Raw genomic sequence first — 22,887 nt, 5'->3', positions numbered from 1 at the left:
CCATCTACTGCTGAATCTATTACAGGCTACAATGATGATCAGGAAACAGGGGTGGGGGAAAAAACATGATACGAAAGTTTGTGTGTGTGTGTGTGTGTGTGTTAGTCTAAAACCATCTCCATGGAGGCCAACTGACCTATTTTGTTCAACCACTTTTGAAATGCTTTGAGGAATTAATAATAAAATCCCCCAAAGTCTATTTATACATCTTTCCAACTGAACTAAAGGACACTGGAGGCAGATTATTTTTTAAACTCATGAGAGAAACCTCTTCTCCCCTTCTAGTCAAGCAAATCTGAGTTGACTTCTCCCATAAATTCAAGAACAAAAAGTTATAAATTGAACAGATGAAGGACATTGCCTTTTTTTCAAGCGACGTTTCCTTGCCTTAATGGATTTAGCTATGGCAGGGAGTCAGAGAAAACCTGTCTTAACTAAATCTTTGACTGATTATGCATTTCCCCCCTATTCATACAAGATAGATTCATCATCCCAATTTGTCAAGCTGGCGAGGTTCCAATTAATTACACCCGGCAAACCCTGGCTTGTGTTATGGCGGTGTCAGGCCTAACCTAGTGCCTCATTTGCCGGCGGCCCAATGAGGAGGTATGAGAGGTGGCGTTCTGCGTGGCGCTCACTGTGATGAATGCCCTCGCCGCACAGCCAGGGCAGAGGCACAGCCCTGGACGGTCTCTCCTCCGAGCCTGAGGACTCGAGGCTCCTGTGCTAATTTAAGGACTCATCTGTATAGTGGATGTTGTTACAAAGTCTATCCTTCATTGCTGGGCTGAAGGCTTTCCCCATCGCACTGCCTGTTTAAATATCTACACGGGTCCTACATTTCTGTCAGCTTTGTCCTTGCTGAATGGAAAGCGGAGGCAACTTATCCTCAGCTGACTTTCTGAGCTCTTTAGAAGCCGTTGTGTGCTTCTAAATCACAGGGATAGCTAGGTACAAACCCCAGGCGTTATGAGCATATCTGGGTATGCTCACAGGTGTATGCTTCTGTCGTGTTTGTAGGTGATGCTGCCCTCTTTTGACTATGGTGACTTTTCTTTCATGTTTTTAGTTTATTAGGCAATGACCTAATGACAAATATTCTTTGTTAGGCATATGAAGCCCAGTGGATTTTGATATGCAGTCTCTGGTGCACACATGAGCTAATGTTCAATGGAGTGACTCGAGTCACATGCTGAGCCAAGTGCTATTTTGGCCTAACATCTCATTAGACCGATTGTTATTTCCCCCACTTAAGGTGGAGGAATGTAACTTGGAGAAGTCAAGTCTTGCCCAAAGATGTACAGCTGCTGTGTTGTGGAGGTGGGATTTATCTCAGTAAAGGGGTTGAGCTCTTTCCAGGACCTGGTGTTATTTCTCTCCATCCACACTGATCTGCATGCTAGCCTGTGGCAGTGAGAGCCTGCAGTGCCTTGCCATTTAAGCCAGGTGTGCAGGGGCGCAGTCCCTGCGCTGTGTGGTTGCTGGGGCTGCGTCTCCACTGGACCGGGCACCAGCAGTCATGGGGACGTGTTGGGGATAAAGCCTGTGTAGGCTTCCTTGACTGCTTCCTTCTTTTTCTCCCTCTGGGAGTCTTTCTTCTATATCTGTCACTCTCCATTCTCAGCACTAGGTAAAACACATCCTGAAGAGCATGGATTCCGGATCCCAGAGTGGTTACTAGAGGGTCTGATCAATACCCCAGATGTGTTGGGCAGTTGACAAACCTTGACCCTTAGGTAATGGGAGGTGGGAAGCAGCCAGGCCTACAAACACCCCCGTCCCTTCTAGCATCATGGACTGCCCTGAGGTGTGGTGTGGGTCCTCCTTTTTTCCCTAGTAGAGACATCCCAGGTGTTAACTGAACACATCTACTGAGTGCCAGCCTGTGCCTCTCCGGCCCACAGTGACTGAGTGGCCGCCAGCCAGAAACACACTGCCTTGCACTTCCCTGCGTTGTGGACTCACTTCTTTCTAAACCCACCTGACTTTCAAGAACAAAGTGTTGCCATCTTAATCATTCCCTCTGGACTCAAGACAGGGATCCAGGGGCACTAAGGAGAAAAGCTGACTTCTCACCCTTGCAGTTATCTACAGAAGAGACTCTGCAAGGGTTGTCATGTTTTGGAGAGAATTAAGTCACAGCAAAGATCAACTTTTAATTTAAATGAGACTTCCAGTGCATTAATAGTCAGCATTTACATTCCTTCCTGGTTCTTAAATATAATGTGTTTTACAGTTATCAAAAACATATGCTGTATCTCAGCAACATTTTATATACAAGTTGTTCAACAGAAGGTGCCAGCATCCCAATATGTTTTGCTTAGTTTTGGCTTTAACTATTGTGATGAAAGCGTTCAAGTGTAACAATGTTATGTTTCTGAATATAGATAGAGATGTTGGTGAAGGGTGTCTCCTGAACAAAGAAAAAATAAGTGAATTATTTATTCTTTCTTTTACTGAGCTAATTTTTATGTCATTCCTATTATGGGGAAGGCTCTGCACAAATCTTGGTGAAAACTACATGGATCTCAAACCTTGTTTTCAAGAAACTTGTGGCTTCATAAAATTCCTTCTTGTCAAAGCTGATTGTGGCATTCTTATCAAAGGAATCAGTGCTAATTTTCTACTTCTCTAATACACCTATTTAATAATGTTGATTATTAAACTATTGAAATGCTTTCATACTTTTTGATAAATATGAATTGTTCTAAGCCTCCCACATCTGGCCTACCTTACCATCCTCTATTGTCTAGCCACTAAAGAATAATGATTGACCAGGCAAAGGACTCCAAAACCTTCCTTTGGCACTATGGCCGATGTCTCATCTGATTGTTCAGAACACAGGCCTCAACTGCTGTTAAGTGTTTGGAATGTCTTTCCTGAATGGAGTGATGCTGTGCAGGTTATATTTGGATAATCTCTATCTATGATGGCTAAGTCTTGACTGGGCTAGGAGGTGCCCAGGTAGCTGGTAAAACATTATCTCTGGATATGTCTGTGAGGGTGTTTCTAAGAGATTAGCATTTGAATCAGCAGAATGAGTAAAGAAGATCTGTCTTCACCATGGTGAGCAAGGGCCTATTTTTTGAATAGAACAAAAAGGCAGAGAAAGGGCAAATTTCCTCTTTCTGCTTGAGTTGGACCACCCGTCTTCACCTGTCCTCAGACATAGGTGATTATGGTTCTTCAGTTTTTAGACTTGGACTGAAACTGACACCACTGATCCTCTGCTTCTTAGGCCTTCAAGTTTGGGCTGGAGCTATGCCACCTGCTTTCCTGAGCCTCCAGCTTGCAGACAGATTGTGGGACTTCTCAGTCTCCATCATTGCATTAATTAATCCCCCAGAAAGAACATTTCTTTATATCTCTCTATGTTGCATTGGTTCTGTTTCTTTGGAGAATTGTGACTAATATAATATCCTTTTACGATGTCCAGCTAAGATCATAGCTCTGTTTGTACTTTCCTTTACTTCTGTCAGTTTTTGCTTTATGTGTTCTGAGACTCTGTTATTAGATGCATACTCATTTAAAATTATTGTATTTTCTAGATGAATGGACTCATTTATCATTAAGACATTTCCCTCTTTAACTCTTGGTGATGTTCCTTATCTTGAAGTTTATTTTGTCTGATAGTAGTATACCCACACCTGCTTTCTTATGCTAAGTTTTCTGGGTTTTAAATCTTTTTACTTTAAACCTATCTGTGTCTTTATATTTAAAGTTCTTCTCTTAAAGATAGTAAAATAAGAAGATAGTTGGTGGGCCTTGGTTTACTTCATTTTATTTTTTAAATTCATTCATTCAATCCCTGCTTTTTAATAGGAGCTACATACTAGTCTATATACATTTAATGTAATTTTGATACATTAGGTTAGGTTTAGTCAGAATTTTTACTATTTGTTTTCAACTTGTACATCTGTTTTTCATTCCTTGTTCTTTCTTTCTTGCCTTCTCTAGATTATCAACTGTGTTTTAGTACTTTATTTTATTTCTCTATTGAATTTTAGCTATGACTCACTTATTTTTAAGTTTTTGCTCTAGGTATCTTTAGCTTATCATAATCTATTTAGTGTTATTACTCTATCACTTATAATATAAGGTGCCCATGAAATCGTATGATTTTATTTTTCTTCCTCTCTTCTCATTTTTACAAATTATTATTATTATTATTATTTTTTTTTTTTGCAGTTTTTGGCCGGGGCTGGGTTTGAACCCGCCACCTCTGGTATATAGGGCTGGCGCCCTACTTCTTGAGCCACAGGCGCCACCCTCAAATTATTATTATTGTTATATTATTATTTTCACATATCTTTATATCTGCATACATTATGTTTACATTCTACATAGTATTATATAAATCATACATATTTTTAAATATATGTAACTGCTTAAAATATGCATAACAAAATGTAAATACAATAGAACCTCCATAGATGACCACCTCCCTATGTTGACTGCCTCCCTAAGTTGACCTAATTTTCACAGACCAGACATGCACCACATGAACGTATCAGTACAGCAGGCCTAGTTCCTTATGTTGACCACCTCTATATGTTGACCAGTTACAGTCCCTTGGGTGGTCAACTTACAGAGGTTCTACTGTAAATGTATATTAGAACTAATATTTTAAATATATATATTTACCTTAAATAGTTGCCTTTCAAAGAAATTTTTTGCTTTTTCCCCCCTTTTTCTTTTGTTTTTAAATTTTGGATTAATCTGAGGGTACATACAACTAAGTTACATTGTTTGTGTTTATTAGGTCACATCAGAGCTGTAGTTGTGTCCTTTGCACAGGAAATGTGCCATATTTTCAGAGAAATTAATAGGAAAACAACAGTTCTTGGTATTTTCTTACATTTACCTTCCCTAGTGCTCTTGATCATTTCTTGTGGACTTAAGTTTACATCTCATTTCATTCAAATTTGAAAGATGAATTTTGAAATTCCATTCAAAAGATGAATTTTGTCTCCCATGTCAGATGAGAATCATGCTGTTTAATTTGTTTAGTCTTCTTATCCTGATTTACTAATCAGCATTGTTATGCTTGGTCCCAAAATTGAGAAGGAAAAAGTAGAAATTCTCCATTCAATATAAGCAGTAGAAAGTGAACTGAGGTAATTTTCAATTCAGATCAGGTAAGAGGTTTGACATGCCCCACCCTTGTCCCTCTTTAAGGACAAATTCTCCAAGGAGAATGTACATATAAAGAACTGTCATGGGGGGAAAAAACAAGCTCTCGAATTCTTAGATGAAGACTTCAAGAGAGAATAAATGGCATTTAAGTTTCTTTGGGTAGCTAAATTTAGGCATATATGATAGAGGACTTCCACTGCTGAATCTTAACGAAGGCCATCTTTTCTGAAATTAAATCTTCATCATAGAGGGATGGCTCAAGAATACAATATTTTCAGACATGGCAAGGCTCCAGACTGTGCTGTAAAGATACAGATGAAATGCAAATTAATCATGTGGTAACAGTGGTCAGACATGCTGGGAAATGCTTTTGTCTTTTCACCCTCTTGGCATCACTCTTGTTTTGATCATTACATTGATGTTGGGTGACTCCCGCACGACTTTGACTCTGCAAACTAGATCCTGTTCCCTGTCTAGAGACTAGCCCTATGGTGCTGGGGGAAAGTTTAGGATCCACAAAGAACACACAGAGAGGGAGAATGTTTCCCAAACATGCTGGTGGTCAGTGGTGAGCAAGGGCATTCATGAATTTGTGTGAGAAGAGGGTGAACTTGGACTGTGCACTTTGCAGAAAGAATCTGAGAAGAAACTCCAAATCCAGCTGGGGTGGCACATATAGCAATCTGCCAATACAGACAGGCAAACACTTTTTGGCTCATTGTATCCACTTTGAAGCTTCATAGGAGAAAAAAAATAAACTTCCTCTGATGATAGAAAATTAGAAAAGACAAGAGGAATGGGATCTCTGCCCCAAATCCATCCTTTTAGATTAATGCTCACTAATGGATATTAAAACAGGGTAGATTAATGAAAGCCTGATAGACCATGCAGCTGAAAAAACACACTTTCTTTTGACAGCCAGGCAATCAGGAGATGCCCAGGGATTAAAGAGCAATTCAGATTAAATTACCCTCTCCATTAGGATGTCTTTGTGTTGGTAATTCGTGAGCTGGAGGAGGGGCTGCCATGATCAGCAGAGGTCATTTGTTCAAAGTGTATTTTGTGACCATAGAAATAAGAGATCATTCAGATTTTATAGGCTGACAGGTTAACCAAACACAGGTCAACAGAAGGAGGAAGTAAAAGATGTTGGGGCTTGGGATATGCTACTGTTGGAAATTTTGAGGAACGTGATTGTGCCAGTAAAGGACATTTTCCTCATTGAATTTTGCTATTTGTACTCTATGGTGGTTTTGAGTCATGAGAATTTAGCTGAGCTGGAACTAAGTTTTCCAGAATTGCTTTCCCTATCTGGTCCCAGGTTAGGATTGGCCACAGGAGAAATTTGTGTGAGATTTGGCAGGCGGAAGTGAAGCAGCAGCTGACCTTACGTTTCTGAGGTTGGGGTGGGTGGGGTGCCCTGCATTGTGGCAGTGAGGTAGGCTGTCGTCACTGAAGTGCTGGCTCACCTAGCTGGTGAGGGGACAGTCCCTGGACCCACAGCAACTCCACTTCCCATAGGTTTTCTTCTGTGTGCAGCTCTGTGGCAGAGGGCATCAGCTTTTTCATGTGTAACATGAATGGGTGGTTAGAAATGGTGGGAGACAGATGTGGGGTCCAGGTTATATTTGTAGATTCCCATTTCTAACAAAGTGGGGTCCACTTTGTCATTGGTCTCCCTAACTTCACATCCAGTTTTCCTTCCCAGTTGCCTCCCCAGATGATCTAATAGTGGTGACCCTGGGCAAACCCCAGAAGCAGAGGCAATGGCCATGCACAGTACACAAACTCATCTCCACTGTCCAGATATAATCTTAAATCACTCATAGTGGTTATCTTCTCAACTCAAATCCTGATGTCATTGGAGTCTCTGTGCTCATAAGTGCTAGCTTTCCCTTATTTTTAGCCTCTAGGAAAATCTAAATTAACCCCTAGTGAGCAGTCTGTACCCCTGTACAGTGATAAAGGCTGCTGAAATGGAATGATTCCATTAAAATTACCCTGCAAAGACGATCTATCTGTTATGTCTCTTTTGTTACTACCTTTGACATACATCCTTGGGTATAAATGAAATCACTACCCCTTTATTCCCATAACACTTGAAGGTAGTGGATTTTATCCTGTGCCTTTAAGAGTTAGTGGGGTAACTACTTTCCTAATCCAGAAAAACAAAGGTTACTTTTACAATTTTATGATAAATTAGCCACAGTTACTAGGTTGGAACTCAGTGAATTGGCAAGGCTTATAGGATTTTTTTATTTCAAATTTTAAAATTGACAAGTAAATTGAATATATTTATTGCATTCAATATGATATTTTGAAATATATGTGTGTTGTGGAATGGTTCAATAGAGCTAATTAACACATCTATTATCTCACATTCTTATCCTTTTTTGGGACAGTACTTAAAAAAAACTCTTAGCCATTTCCTATATATTTTTATAATATTATATAGTCACAACATTGTACAATTGATCTCTTGAATTTATTCCTTCTATCTAATTGAATTTTTTTTATATTCTCCAGGTTCATCCATGTTGTTGCAAATAAGAGCATTTCCTTCTTTTTAAAGGCTGAATAGTAATCTATTGTGTATGTGTACTATATTTTTATTATTTACTTATCTGCTTATAGATATTTAGGTTGGTTCAAGATCTTGGCTATTATAAATAATACTGCAATTAAAGTAAATATCTTTTTGACATGCTGATTTCATTTTCTTTCGTATTAACATGTACCCTGTAGTGGGATTGCTAGGTCATATGGAAGTTCCACTTTTAATTTTTTTTTTTTATTGTTAAATCATAGCTGTGTACATTAGTGCAATTAAGGGGTACAATGTGCTGGTTTCATATACAATCTGAAATACTCGCATCAAACTGTTCAACATAGCCTCCATGGCATTTTCTTAGTTATTGTATGTAGAATTTGTATTCTGCATTTAGTAAGTTTCGCCTGTACCCATTCTAAGATGCACCATAGGTGTGGCCCCACCCATTACCCTCCCTCCGCCCTAACTTCCCCCCTCCCTTCCCCTTCCTTGGCCCTTTCTCCATATTCTTGTGCTATAGTTGGGTTATAGCTTTCATGTGAAAGCTATAAATTAGCTTCATAGTAGGGCTGAGTACATTGGATACTTTTTCTCCCATTCCTGAGATACTTTGCTAAGAAGAATATGTTCCAGCTCCATCCATGTAAACATGAAAGAGGTAAAGTCTCCATCTTTCTTTAAGGCTGCATAGTATTCCATGGTATACATGTACCACAATTTGCTAGTGCATTCGTGGGTCAATGGGCACTTGGGCTTCTTCCATGACTTAGCAATTATGAATTGGGCTGCAGTAAACATTCTGGTACAGATGTCTTTGTTATATTGTGATTTTTGGTCTTCTGGGTATAAACCCAGTGAAGGAATTATAGGATTGAATGGCAGATCTATTTTTAGGTCCCTAACTAGTCTCCAAACATCCTTCCAGGAGGAATGTATTAGTGTGCATTCCCACCAGCAGTGTAGAAGTGTGCCCTTTCCTCCACATCCATGCCAACATTTCTGGTTTTGGGATTTTGTTATGTGGGCTACTCTTACTGGGGTTAGGTGATACCTCAAAGTAGTTTTGATTTGCATTTCTCTGATGATTAAGGATGATGAGCTTTTTTTCATGTGTTTGTAGATTGTGTGTCTGTCTTCTTTAGAGAATTTTCTCTTCAAGTCCCTTGCCCACCCTGAGATGGGATCACTTGTTCTTTTCTTGCTAATACGTTTGAGTTCTCTGTGGATTCTGGTTATTAAACCTTTATCAGAGGTATAACTTGCAAATATTTTCTCCCATTCTGAGGGTTGTCTGCTTGCTTTAATTACTATGTTCTTGGCTGTGCAGAAGCTTTTTAGTTTGATCAGGCCACAGTAATGTATTTTTGATACTGCTTCGATTGCCCGGAGAGTCCTCCTTATAAGATATTCACCCAGACCAATTCCTTTCAGAGTTTTCCCTGCAATTTCTTCAAGTATTTTTATAGTTTCATGTCCTAAGTTTAAATCTTTTATCCAGTGAGAGTCTATCTTAGTTAATGGTGAAAGGTGTGGGTCCAGTTTCAGTCTTTTACAGATCACCAGCCAGTTCACCCAGCACCACTTGTTAAATAGAGAATCTTTTCCCCACTGAATGTTCTTAATTGGCTTGTCAAAGATCAAATAATGTTAAGTAGCTGGATTCATCTCTTGTTCTCTATTCTGTTCCAGACATCTACTTCTCTGTTTTTGTGCCAGTACCATGCTGTCTTGATCACTATCAATTTATAGCACAGTCTCAGGTCTGGTAGTGTGATTCCTCCTGCTTTGTTTTTTATTGCTGAGTAATGTTTTGGCTATTCGAGGTTATTTCTGATTCCATATAAAATGAAGTATTACCTTTTCAAGATCTTTAAAATATGACAATGGAGCTTTAATAGGAATTGCATTAAAATAATATATTACTTTGGGTAGTATAGACATTTCAACAATGTTGATTCTTCCCAGCCATGAGCATGGTATGTTTTTCCATTTGTTAACATCTTCAGCTATTTATTTTCTTAGAGTTTCATAGTTCTCTTTGTAGAGCTCTTTCACGTTCTTTGTTAGGTATACTCCCAAATATTCCATCTTCTTTGGCACTATTGTGAAAGGAATAGAGTCCTTGACTGTTTTTTTTGGCTTGGTTATAAAGGCTACAGATTTATGGGTGTTGATTTTGTAGCCTGAGACATTGCTGTATTCCTCGATCACTTCTAAAAGTTTTGTAGTAGAATCCGTAGTGTTTTCCAGATATACAATCATATCATCTGCAAAGAGTGAAAGTTTGCTCTCTTCTGAGCCTATGTGGATACCCTTGATTGCCTTTTCTTTCCTAATTGCAACGGCTAGAACTTCCATTACAATGTTAAAGAGCAATGGAGACAATGGGCAACCTTGCCTGGTTCCTGATCTAAGTGGAAATGATTTCAGTTTAACTCCATTCAGTATGATATTGCTTGTGGGTTTGCTATAGATGGCCTCTCTCAGTTTTAGAAATGTCCCTTCTATACCAATTTTCTTAAGTGTTCTGATCATGAAGAGATGCTGGATGTTAACAAAAGTTTTTCTGCATCAATTGAGAGAATCATATGGTCTTTCTTTATTAGTTTGTTTATGTGCTGAATTACATTTATAGATTTATGTATATTGAACCAGCCTTGAGACCCTGGGATAAATCCGACTTGGTCATGATGTATAATTTTTTTGATGTGTTGTTGGATTCTCTTCGTTAGGATCTTATTGAGTATTTTTGCATCAATATTCATTAGTTTTATTGGTCTATAATTTTCTTTTCTTGTTGGGTCTTTTCCTGGTTTGGGGAGCAAGGTGATGTTTGCTTCATAGAATGTGTTGGGTAATATTCCTTCTTTTTCTATATTTCGGAAGAGGTTTAGTAATATAGGTACTAGTTCTTCTTTAAAGGTTTGGTAGAATTCTGATGTAAAGCCATCTGGTCCTGGGCTTTTCTTTTTAGGGAAATTTTGTATAGTTGATGCTATTTCAGAATTTGATATAGGCCTGTTCAACATTTGCACTTCGTTCTGGCTACGTCTTGATAGGAGGCGTACTTCCAAGTATTGGTCGATTTCTTTCAGATTTTCATATTTCTGAGAGTAAAGTTTCTTGTAATATTCATTAAGGATTTTTTTAATTTCTGAGGGGTCTGTTGTTATTTCATCATTACCATTTCTGATTGATGAAATTAGGGATTTTACTCTTTTTTTCCTGGTCAGGTTGGCCAAAGGTTTATCTATTTTACTGATCTTTTTAAGAAACCAACTTTTGGAATTATTGATCTGTTGTAAAATTCTTTTCTTTTCTATTTCATTTAATTCTGCTCTGATTTTGGTTATTTCTTTTCTTCTGCTGGGTTTGGGGTTGGAACGTTCTTCCTTCTCCAGTTGCTTGAGATGTCCCAATAAGTTACTAACTTCCTGTCTTTCCGTTTTCTTCAGGAAGGCTTGCAGTGCTATAAATTTCCCTCTTAGGACTGCCTTTGCAGTATCCCAGAGGTTCTGATAATTCGTGTCTTGATTGTTGTTTTGTTCCAAAAATTTGGTGATTTCCTTCTTAATCTCATCTATAACCCATCTAATCCTTCAGCATAAGGTTGCTTAGCTTCCATGTTTTCGTATGGGTATGCAGCTTCTTGTTGTTATTGAGTTCAACTTTTATTCCATGATGGTCTGAGAAGAGGCAAGGAATAATTTCTATTTTTTAAAATTTGCTGAGGTTAGATTTGTGGCCTATGATGTGGTTGATTTTGGAGTATGTTCCATGGGCTGATGAGAAGAATGTGTATTTAGTTTTGTTGGGATGAAATGTTCTATAGATGTCTGTCAAGTCCAGATGTTGAATGGTTATTTTTAAATCTAAAATTTCTTTGCTTATCTTCTTTTTGGAGTATCTATCCAGCACTGCTAAAGGGGTGTTAAAATCTCCAACTACTATAGAACTGGAGGAAATCAAGTTTCTCATGTCTGTTAGAGTTTCTCTGATAAATTTAGGTGCATTCTGGTTGGGTGCATAAATATTAATAATTGAAATCTCATCATATTGAGTATTACCTTTAACAAATAAGAAGTATCTATACTTATTCTTCGTTATTTTGGTTGGCTTAAAGCCTATTGTGTCTGCGAATAGGATTGCAACACCTGCTTTTTTCTGCTTTCCATTTGCCTGAGTATAGATGACCATCCCTTCACCTTGAGTCTATATTTGTCTTTTAATGTAAGATGAGATTCTTGTATGCAGCAGATATCTGGCTTGAGATTTTGTATCAGGTCAGCTAACCTGTGCCTCTTCAGAGGACAATTTAAACCATTCACATTAATTGAGAATATTGATAAGCCTTTCGAGAGTCGAGTGGACGTTTTTAATTCTTTTGTGACTATGGAAGTTGGAATTGGATCAAAAATTTCTGGGTGGGTTTACTTTTGTGGTAGAGGGTTATGCTGGTGTTTATGAAGAGTAGGTCTGAGAATATCCTGGAGAGCTGGTTAGTTATGGCAAAGTTATTGAACATGCAAATGTTGTTAAAGTATTTAATTTCTCCGTCATAAATGAAACTCAGTTTAGCTGGGTACAGGATCCTGGGTTGAAAGTTATTTATTTTTTAGGAGATTAAAAGTTGATGACCATCCTCTTCTAGCTTGAAAGGTTTTAGCGGAGAGATCTGTGGTTATTCTAATAATCTTTCCCTTGTAGGTGATGGTTTTCTTTCATCTGGCCACTTTCAGAATTTTCTCCTTCATATTAACTTTAGTGAAATTGATTATGATGTGTCTGGGGGATGTGTTATTTGGGTTAAGTCATGCTGGAGTTCTGAAACTGTCTGCTATCTGAATTTCAGAATCTCTTGCATGTCTGGAAAGTTCTCCTTCATAATCTCATGGAGAAGAGACTCTGTGCCTTGTGAAGCCACTTCGTCGCTTTCGGGGATCCCTATAAGATGAATATTGGTTTTCCTCGAATTATCCCAGAGCTCTCTGAGAGAGTGATATGTTTTTGCCATCCATTTCTCTTCCTCTTTGAGAGTTTGGGAGTGTTCCAAAGCTTTGTCTTCAATGTCAGAAATTCTTTCTTCGGCTTGCTCCATTCTGTTTCTGAGGGATTCTACTGCGTTTTTCAGATCTTTGAGGGCTGCAACTTCATGTCTCAATGTGTCAAAATCTTTGGTCATTTGGTTTTTGAATTTGTTGAATTCTTGAGATGTCTTTGGGTTACTGCTTGGAATTCTAATTTGATCTTATTTGCTATCCAGATTCTGAATTCGATTTCTGACATCTCAGCTACTTGTTTGTGCATGGGATCTTGTGCTGTGTATGTCCCATTGATCCTTGGGGAAGTTGATCTACTCTGATTATTCATATTGCCAGAGTTTTTCTGTTGATTTTGCCTCATGATTGTTTTTCACCATTGCCTCTGGCCGTCCTCAGAGTTGGGGAGGTGTCTCTCCAAGATTAGACCACAGTGGGATCCTCTACTGTTGCTGGATCTTTGTAGGGAGTGACCCTGTGTAGTTCCTCTGGGGCTGCCCCTGCCAGGGAGTTCTGGTTGTGGAAGGAGCTTCGAAGTGTGACACACTCAGATCCAGCAACAGGGTGGGGGTTTGTGCACACGGTCTGGGAGTGTCTGGCACCAAGTGACTTTGGCACAGAGAGCCCAAGGCTCCAGCAGTCTCTGGCAGGAGAATGGCTGCACACAGAGGTAGGGAGGGCTCCGGAGGGCACATTGGTACCAGAGTCCCTGGCCAGATGAGTGGTCCGGTGTGGAGGCACAGAGGGTACAGGAGGGAGGACACAGGGTTGCGTGGCTCCTGCAGTTCCTGGTCAGGGCGTGCGGAGGCCCGGCGAGCAAGGGTTGTGGGTCGGGGGTCATGGCACAGCTCTTACTGAGGTATGGTCACGGTGCAGTTCTTATGGAGGTCTGGGTGGCACAGCTCTTACGGAGTTCTGGGTGGGTGCCAGTCATGGTCTCAGCGCAGCTCTTACGGATGTCCGGGCGGGAGCCGATTGCAGTCACAGTGCAGCTCTTATGGAGGTCCGCAGAAATTTTTCTATTTTATAAGCTAAGATTCAAGGGGCCTGCGTTTCCATCCCAGATCTGTTCCAGTGGTGGTTGCCACCTGAGAAGATGCCCGGCCTGTTCTGGTTGCCCAGGAGACAGGGGGTGTGGCTTCAGAATATCTGGGAGTGAGTCCTATTGTTGCCAAAAATGGCTGCTGTTTTGCGCCTTGGGGCACCACTGCTCCGGTGTGGTTCCCTCTCAGCCGACTGTCCTCTCCTTACTCCCGTGCCGCAGAATCTGCACTGACTAGGTGTAGTCTAGGCCCTGTCCACACCCCTCGAGAAATCACCCAAGAATCTGGACTCCTGGGGGGACAGGCCTCCAGACCTCAGAGTGAGAGTGGAGGGGAGTGCTGGGAACTCAGAATTGCAGGTAGAGAATATATACAGTTCTATACAGTTCTATGCCTGGCAGGAGAATGCCATGGCACCCTAGTTGGGGAGGTAGGTCCAGTTTTTAGAGGGTCTCTCCTGTGGAATGTAGTGGGAGGACCTTTCAACTCTGCTCATTTGTTTGTGGGGCACCTCCAGCCATTCTCCTGGGGGAGGGGACTCCCATCTGCTCGGTGATCGATTTTGTACCTTTTGTTTATATCCTTGTGGTGCAGCTTGCCTCAGCGGGGTTGATGTGCATTCTTCAACCTTCTCTCTTGGTGCAGCTCTAATCCACCAGGTTACTTGCTAAATTTCTGTCCTTTAACTCTCCTTCTGGATGGGAGCCTCTGTGGAAAGCTGGCTTCAGTCAGCCATCTTGTCTCCGCCTCCACTTTTAATGTTTTGAGGAATCTCCATACAGTTTTCCATCTCGGAGGCACTAAATTACATTCTTACCAACAGTGTGTAAGATTTCTCTTTTCTTCACATCCTCACCTACATTTCTTATCTTTAGTCTTTTTGATAGTAGCCAAGCTGACAGGTGTCAGGTGGTATCTCATGATTTTAATTTGCATTTATCTGATGATTAGTGAGGTTGAGCATTTATTCGTATAGTGGTTGGCCATTTTTATGTCTTATTTGGAGAAACGTCTGTTCGGGGCTTTTACCCATTTAAAAATGAGTTATTTGTTTTCTTGTCATTAAGTAGAGTTCCTTATATACAGAATTTTGGATATTAAACCCCAATCAGATTGTATGGTTAGCAAATATTTTCTCATATTCTGCAGGTTGTCTCTTCATTCTGTTGATTTCCTTTATGGTGCAGAATATTTTTATTTTGAGGTAATCCCATTTGTCTATTTTTTCTTGTGTTGCCTATGTTTGGTGGGGGTGGGGGGCTCATATGAAGAAATAATTGCCCAGACCAATGTCATGGAGCTTTCCCTCTATGTTTTTTTCTAGTAGTCTCACAGTTTCAGATCTTATGTTTAAGGTTTTAATTCATTTTGTGCTAGTGCCCCACCCCAGGGGCAGGGTCCATTGAGACCTGTAGAGCTGGCGGCAATCAACTAAAGAAAAGTAAAGTAAGAAACAATGAGAGATAAAGAGACAAGAGACACAGAATAGAATTTTCAAAGGTGGGTGCACAGGGGATCACTGACCTTTTGTGGGGTTCCTGTGGGTGGCCTTGAGTGTCAGTTCTACTCAGTTTTTATTAAACGCTATTTGCTCATTAGCCCAGAGAGTAAGCAGAGGAAGGGAACAAAGATGCCAGCAGTTTCTCTGAGCAAGCATATCAGCTCCTTTTGTTTCTATAATCTTTAAGTTTAAGGGTCTGAGCAGGCTTTTGAAATCTGGAACCTGAGCTTGTGTGGGGGCAGCTTCCTATCTGTAGTCACACACACAGATTCCTACAGGGTTGTTAATACCTGCTAGTTCACTGTGGAGTAAAACACCACTGGTGTCAATCTCCTCTGAAAAATCTGTGGGAAAGAGGAATTTTCCTCTTATCACCACCGCAGAGGTGTCTTCCTCTGTGATAAGGGATGTAAGCCTCCTATCCGTATTTCAGGGCTTGAGCTGTTCCCTTGATCTCTGCCTCAGCCATAATACAAATCTCCACAATGGGCATTTGCTTTGGCTGTTGCCTGGGCAGGAGACAGCCTAGTTAATGTTTCTTCCTAGGCCTTACCCACAGCATCCTCTGTGGCCATTATTCCTTCAGGGTGTTCACAGACCTATCAGGTGTGATTGCAAACTGTATCCCCTACAGGTCAGGATTCTAGGAAAAGCAGGAAACTTGCTCCATTAAGAAATTTAGCAGTGGCTGGTTTAAAGGTAAACTAGCTGACCTTTCTTTGTTCTGCCTCACTCGGCTTACTTTTTTATTTTCCAATTTTTCTGTTTTCCCTTGCTAAGAATGGGGTCTTCGGTCTCCATTCTGCCTGCAATTTTTTTTTTTTTTTTTTTGTAGAGACAGAGTCTCACTGTAGAGTAGAGACTGTAGTCTCCCTCGGGTAGAGTGCCGTGGCGTCACACGGCTCACAGCAACCTCTAACTCTTGGGCTTACACGATTCTCTTGCCTCAGCCTCCCAAGCAGCTGGGACTACAGGCGCCCACCACAACACCCGGCTATTTTTTGTTGCAGTTTGGCCGGGGCTGGGTTTGAACCTGCCACCCTTGGCATATGGGGCTGGCGCCCTACTCACTGAGCCACAGGCGCTGCCCTCTGTCTGCAGTTTTGAGTTGATTTTTGTACGTGGTATAGATAAGGATCTAATTTTATTCTTTGGCATGTGGATATCCAGATACCAAATGATGTCTCAACATCATTTATTTATTTATTTTTCTTTTGAGACATAGTCTCACTTTGTCGCCCTCAGTTCAGTGCTGTGGCATCATAGCTCATAGCAACCTCAAGCTCTTGGGCTCAAGTGGTCCTCTTGCCTCAGCCTCCGAGTAGCTGAGACTACAGGTGCCTGCCATAGCTTCCGGCTATTTTTAGAAATGGAGTCACACTCTAGCTCAGGCTGGTCTTGAACTCCTGAGCTGGAGCAATCCACCAGCCTCAGCCTCCCAGAGTGCTAAGATTACAGGTGTGAGCCACCGGGTTCATGCTCAACATCATTTATTAAAGAGATTGTCCTTTCCCCATTATGTATTCTTGTCACCTTTGTCAAAAATCAGTTGACAATGAATTCACAGGCTTATTTGTAGGTTCCCTATCCTGTTCCATTGAGCCATGTGTTTGTTTTCATGACATTACCATGCTTTTTTGATTACTGTATAATTTGGAGTCAGGTATTGTGATGTCCTGGCAGGGTCTTTTGTGGTTCATACAATTTTTAAGATTTTTCTACTATATTTTTGTGAAAAATGTCACTAGAATTTTGATAGGGATTGCATTGAATTTGTAGATTGTTTTGGGTTATGTAGACACTTTAACAACATTTTTTGCAATCCATAAATACACATTATTTTCCTATTTGTGTCTTCTTGAAGTTATTTTAAAGTAAGGCTATTTTTTTTTTCTTGAGACAGAATCTCCCTCTGTCATCCTGGGTAAAGTACCAAGATGCCATCATAGCTCACAGCAACCTCAAATACTTGGGCTCAAGTGATCCTCTTGCTAAAGCCTCTCAGGTAGGTGGGACTACAGGTGTGCATTGCAACTCCTGGCTAGTTTTTCTATTTTTCAGGAGATATGGGATCTAGCTCTTCCTCAGGCTGGTGTAGAACTCCTGAGCTCAAGCAGTCCACCCACCCTGGCCTCCAATAGTGCTAGAATTACAGGCGTAAGCCCCATCTGGCCAAAATGAGTGTTTTTGAGTTGTGAGAGTGAGAGCCATATTGCACAACATCAGAAGTCTGATGGGCCAAATGGAAAGAAGTAGCACTTGTTGACTACTTCTGAGTACTTGAGCACCTTGTGCATTACCTGTATCATTTCATTTAATCCTTAAATGAGGCAATGAAATGGGTATTACTATTTCCACCTCACAGGTAAGTCACGGAGCCTTGGAGAGGTTAAATAACTTCACTGGGTTCAGTTATTCTGTGTATAGCTAGGGCTTGAGTTCAAATTTTTCCAATTCAGAAGTTCTTCATTTTATAATGATGATTTAGAGGGGATTTCAGTTTACTTATTTCTTCTACAAATATTTATTAACATATAATGTAAACAAATTTTTCTTTAAAGAATCTGAAGTGTGCAGTAAGATGATGAAATTTCCACTGGAAATGAACCCAAGTCTCCATCTGTAACCCCCCTCCCTGTAGCTCCTTGTCAGGGGTTTCCTGTTTACCATTTGCTCTATCCATGCTCTGGGGAGGGAAATGTCACTTTTCCTCATGAACAGTTTTGTGGTTCCTTTGTAAACATTGCTACCATCCTTTTTTAAGGATGAATCTGAAACAGCTGTCACATACCATGCCACCATTTTCCAGGACTGTGTGTTATCGACATCACCTGACCACTAAGTTTGGAAGAAACTTGATTGATTTGCTTATTTTACACTTTTAAATATCTGCATGCCATAAACAATTATGATGAAATGCCAATCAAAAATGAAGGTTGGCTCTTACCTTGATGGGCTTGATAAAGAGCCTCTTCTTGTCAGTTTACATAATGAAGAGGCAAGTTGGATGAGAAGGAAATGACATTGAGACTTACTTCGCAATAAGTTAGATTTTTGATATGATTATTTTTTTGAGGAAGAGGGTCACTCTGTCACCCTGGGTAGAATGCCATGGTGTCAGCCTAGGTCACAACAACCTCAAACTCTTGGGCTCAAGCCATCCTCCTGCCACAGCCTGCTGAGTAGCTAGGAATACAGGCTCCCTCCACAGTGTCTGGCTAGTTTTTCTATTTTTAGTAGAGATGGGGTCTTACTCATATTTAGGCTGATCTTGAACTCCTGAGCTCAAGCAATCAGCCTGCCTCAGCCTCCCAGAGTGCTAGGATTACAGGCGTGAGCCACCACGCCCCACCCACAATAGGTTTCTTAAATCGCATGTTATTAGTGTATTCATCTTAGTCCAGATTAAACTCAGTTTTGCTCAGTCTCATTGTCATTCTTGCCATTACAACCAAAAGTACTGATCAAGTAGTATGAGTGATTGTTGGGTGTAGCTATGAGATACAAAACATTTAAAGTAGATTTTTTTCAACCTTTTCTTTATCTCATTGCACACTTGAACCTATAGTTTAACTTCCATGCCACATTTAAATTGTGTTGATCAAAAAAAAAAAAAAAGAATATACTTACTGTGCTCTGAACTTTTTTAAAACGTAATTTAATTAATGGTTCTTAAAAATTTTTGTGGCACACTGGTTGAAAATCGCTGATTTAAAGTGAGATTGTGTGGCTCATTGCAAAAAAAATTGTGGAGAGTCAGGAAATCAAATTCTTTTTTTTTTTTTTGAGATGGAGTCTCACTATGTCACCCTCTGTAGAGTGCTGTGGCATCACAGCTCACAGCAACCTCCAACTCTTGGGCTTAAGTGATTCTCTTGCCTCAGCTTCTCAAGTTGCTAGGACTACAAGTGCCCACCACAATGCTTGGCTATTTTTTTGTTGTAGTTGTCATTTTTGATTAGCTGGCCCAGGCTGGGCTTGAACCCACTGGGCTTGAACCCGCCAACCTTGGTGTATGTGGCTGGCACTGAAACCACTGTGCTATGGGCATCGAGCCAGGAAATCACATTCTTATCTCAACTTTACAGCTTAGCCAGCTCTGTGTCCTAGAACATCCACAAAATGGAAACAAGGATATCTGTGTTCTTCTTATTTCCCAAGATTAATAAAAAATAAACTTTGTACTCAGGGATTGCGAGACCACTTTGGATAACTAAAAGAAAAAGTAACACTAAAAAAATTAAAGCATTACTTTCATCTGATCCCTGCTTTCCCACGGGCTGTCTTAGGACAGTGATTTTCAAACCATGTATGTGGTTTGTCTTCAGATGGCACCACAGTGGTGCTGGGTTTCAGTTCCTCTCTCATTAGAAGAGCTTTTTAAAAAAATCCATTTGTCATAATGAGATTTTTGTATTGGAGTAATATGAGTAATTTTTATTAGAAATAAAAGCAACAAAAATAAGCTTCTGGTACTAAGGTTTGAAAGCCACCAATGCTGGAAAAGTTCTAGGCATTATGGTTAGAATAAACATGAGCTGGACAGGATAGTGTCTATGCCAGGTATAAAGGCTGGTGAATCTGGAAGGCAATTATTGGTATCTTTTAGGGTAGAAGTTAAGGAAAGTAGTTATGGGGATTCTAAATTCAGAATTTGCATGTTTGGCGGGATCATAAACGAGTTTGCAGCTCGTATTTGATGTTAGGAGCTGAGGCTGAAGTGGTTCAGCTAACTAGGAATTCAAACCAAGTGACATAGGTCCCAGAAGGAACAATGGGTGGGAAGATGGGAGACGTGGTCCAGGACAACAGTTGCACCTGTCTGTGATGATTATCACGCCATTGTCCTGTGAAGGTGCTTGTTTTAGCATTCACATGAGTTTAGTAAGTGTCTTTACCATGCAGGCACTACGGTTAATGTGATGCTCTCTGAAAATTCTCTCATAGTTTATGCTTGGTTGCTGCTGCATAGATGCAGGGGCAGGTGGGTGGAGGGAATGAGGAGAGTTGTCCAGGAGCTGCAGGGAGAAAAGGAGGTGTGTAGTTGGAAAAGGGACTGTTGCCTGATTTTTTCTGCTTCTGCTATTGCTTCTTTTCTTTTCTTTTTCTTTTTTTGAGACTTTTTTTTTTTTTTTTTTTGCTTGAGACAGAGTCTTATCCTATCCTTTAGGCTAGCATGCCATTGTCTCAGCCTAGCTCATAGAAACCTCAAACTCCTGGGCTCAAGCAATCCTCCTGCCTCAGCCTCCCCAGTAGCTGGGACTACAAATGCCCACCTTAATGCCTGGCTAATTTTTTCTATTTTTAGTGGAAGTGGAGGTTTCACTCTTGCTTAGGCTGGTCTCAAATTCCTGAGCCCAAGAGATCCTTCCACCTCAGCCTCCCAGTGTGCTAGGATTGTTGGTGTGAGCTGCCGGGTCAACTGCTGCTTCCTTTCTTCTTTCCCCAGTGGTCAGATCGATGGTGGGGATTTTGGTAGGTCCCTTGCTTGAGAGGATTCAGACTCCATGATCTAAACACCAAAATGGTTCCATCCTTCACTTTGATTAATTCCGGGAGCCATCAGACGCCATCAACAGAATCTTAAGTATTCTGCTGAGATTATCTCTTTGCCAAAGTGGGGGATGGGACCTTTGGTTTTGCCAACAAAGGGCATCAGAGCTGGCCAGTTGGACTTGTGGATGGTCATTTCTGGCAGCAATTTTAAAGAGTCCTGGAGAGATTTTTTATGAGGATGCAGGGCATCCACAGACATAAAAACAGGAGAAATGCTTGTTAGTTATGGGGAAGGTGAAAGGCTTAGAAAACTGATTAGCGTAGCAGTGTGGTCAGATGGAAATGAAAGCTCAGAGGCATAATCGTTAATTGGGTGCTTACCTACTAATTTGAGCTAGGATGTCAGCAGTACTGCACTTCATTTCAAACCCAGGGTCAGACTTTAATGCTACATCATAAATTTACGTAAAGGCACAACACTAACAATTAGATAATTATGGAGACCCGTGCTGTTGCAATTTAACTGGGCAAGTTCAGGGCAAACATGACAGGAATACTGCTTAACCCTCAGACTGCTGGCTGAATTTTTTCCACAGAGACAGATGAATACTTAAGATGATATCCTCGGCTGGTTTTCAAAGCCAATGGGTTAAATAATTTCTTTCCTGTAGCTGGATTCATCAGATGACCTAAGCAGATTCAGAAGTATTAGAGAAGTGTTAATTATATTTTAGAAAAATCCAGATTTTAAATCCACACCAGCTAAAACATCCAAGGGTGGGTAAGGTTTCAGCTAACCTTAAAGCTGAAGCTTAAAATCAAAGCTAACTTTTAAATTATGAGACTTTCTGTGCATGGTATGTGTGGTGTGGTTACATCCCAGTTTCCTGATGTTAATACTTGAATCAAAATAGCAGATCCAGGACCATTATTTCATTCTTGTGGCATTCTGCTGACAGACCAGTGGTCGATCTGTTGATGAAGGTGTTTTCATGATCATTATGAACTGTCAATGCTGTGCTAGTGTTCTATGATGTGCATACTTCATTGATTCATCAATTGATTGGCTTACCAACATACCTTGAACACCTCTGCGTACGAGGTGTCAGGGATATACACGTCATGAGCTAGGCATTTAAACATCATTCTGATCCCCCGTGGAGGCAGAAGAATCGTGGAGGCTCTGCCCATGTATAGGTACTGTGAATGCTGTTTCTGGAAGGGGTTTGTCCTTTTTTGTCAGAATGTGACCTTGAGAAAGTCTATAGCTTGCCTTGTTTTCTCTCCATCCTTACATGCTCAGCACAGGAAGAGAGGTGCATTTGAAGAAATACATACATCTAAGAGTCTAGCTGAAGGGATGAATAGTTTTTCTCTGGAAGAAAAAAAAAGAAGAAGAAAAATGATGGATAGTTTAACAGAAGGTTAGGTTTTAGAAACTCAGGTTGGCTATAAATGAAGCCATATTTTAACTTCCCCCAAATAAAACTGAATTCTGGTATGTAAATACTTGCCTGTTAAACACAGATCAGCTTCTTTTGTCTCCTCTTACTAAAAAATGATGCAATGTGACAAGCCCAGGTGTATACAGTTGAGATTATGAAGAGCATAGAATCAGGGATGATGAAATTTGAAAGTACTGAGTTTGTGGAGAACTCAATATTGAATCCCATTTAAAAAAAAATTTATTTTTAAGTTTTTTAAAAAAGTTCAGATTAATGTGAGGACACAAACAACTAGGTTACAATGTTTGCATTTGTTGATAGAGTCCCTGTTGTAGCTGTTTCCTGCACCCAAGAGGTGTGCCATATACCCTTAAATTGTGCCCAAGTGAGAGCACACCATCCCCAACCCTCCTCCTCTCCTTCCTCACTCCTTCCCCTCCCCCAACTCGAATTGAATTGAGTTTTCCTCTTGTGTGGATGTGTATTAGATTGTCTATTGGCTTCATATCAGTATTGAGTACATTGGATACTTGCTTTTTTTTTATTTTGGGGGATTCATTGAGGGTACACAGAAGCAGTTTACATTGATTGCTTTTGTTAGGCAAGGACCCTCTTATATTTGTGTCCTGCCCCAAAGGTGAACCCTATCCCTTGACTCCCCCATCCCCTCCCTCCT

The sequence above is a fragment of the Nycticebus coucang genome, chromosome 2 (assembly GCF_027406575.1).
Source record: "Nycticebus coucang isolate mNycCou1 chromosome 2, mNycCou1.pri, whole genome shotgun sequence".
In the NCBI taxonomy this organism is placed as follows: Eukaryota; Metazoa; Chordata; class Mammalia; order Primates; family Lorisidae; genus Nycticebus; species Nycticebus coucang.
This window is presented reverse-complemented; position numbering follows the sequence as displayed.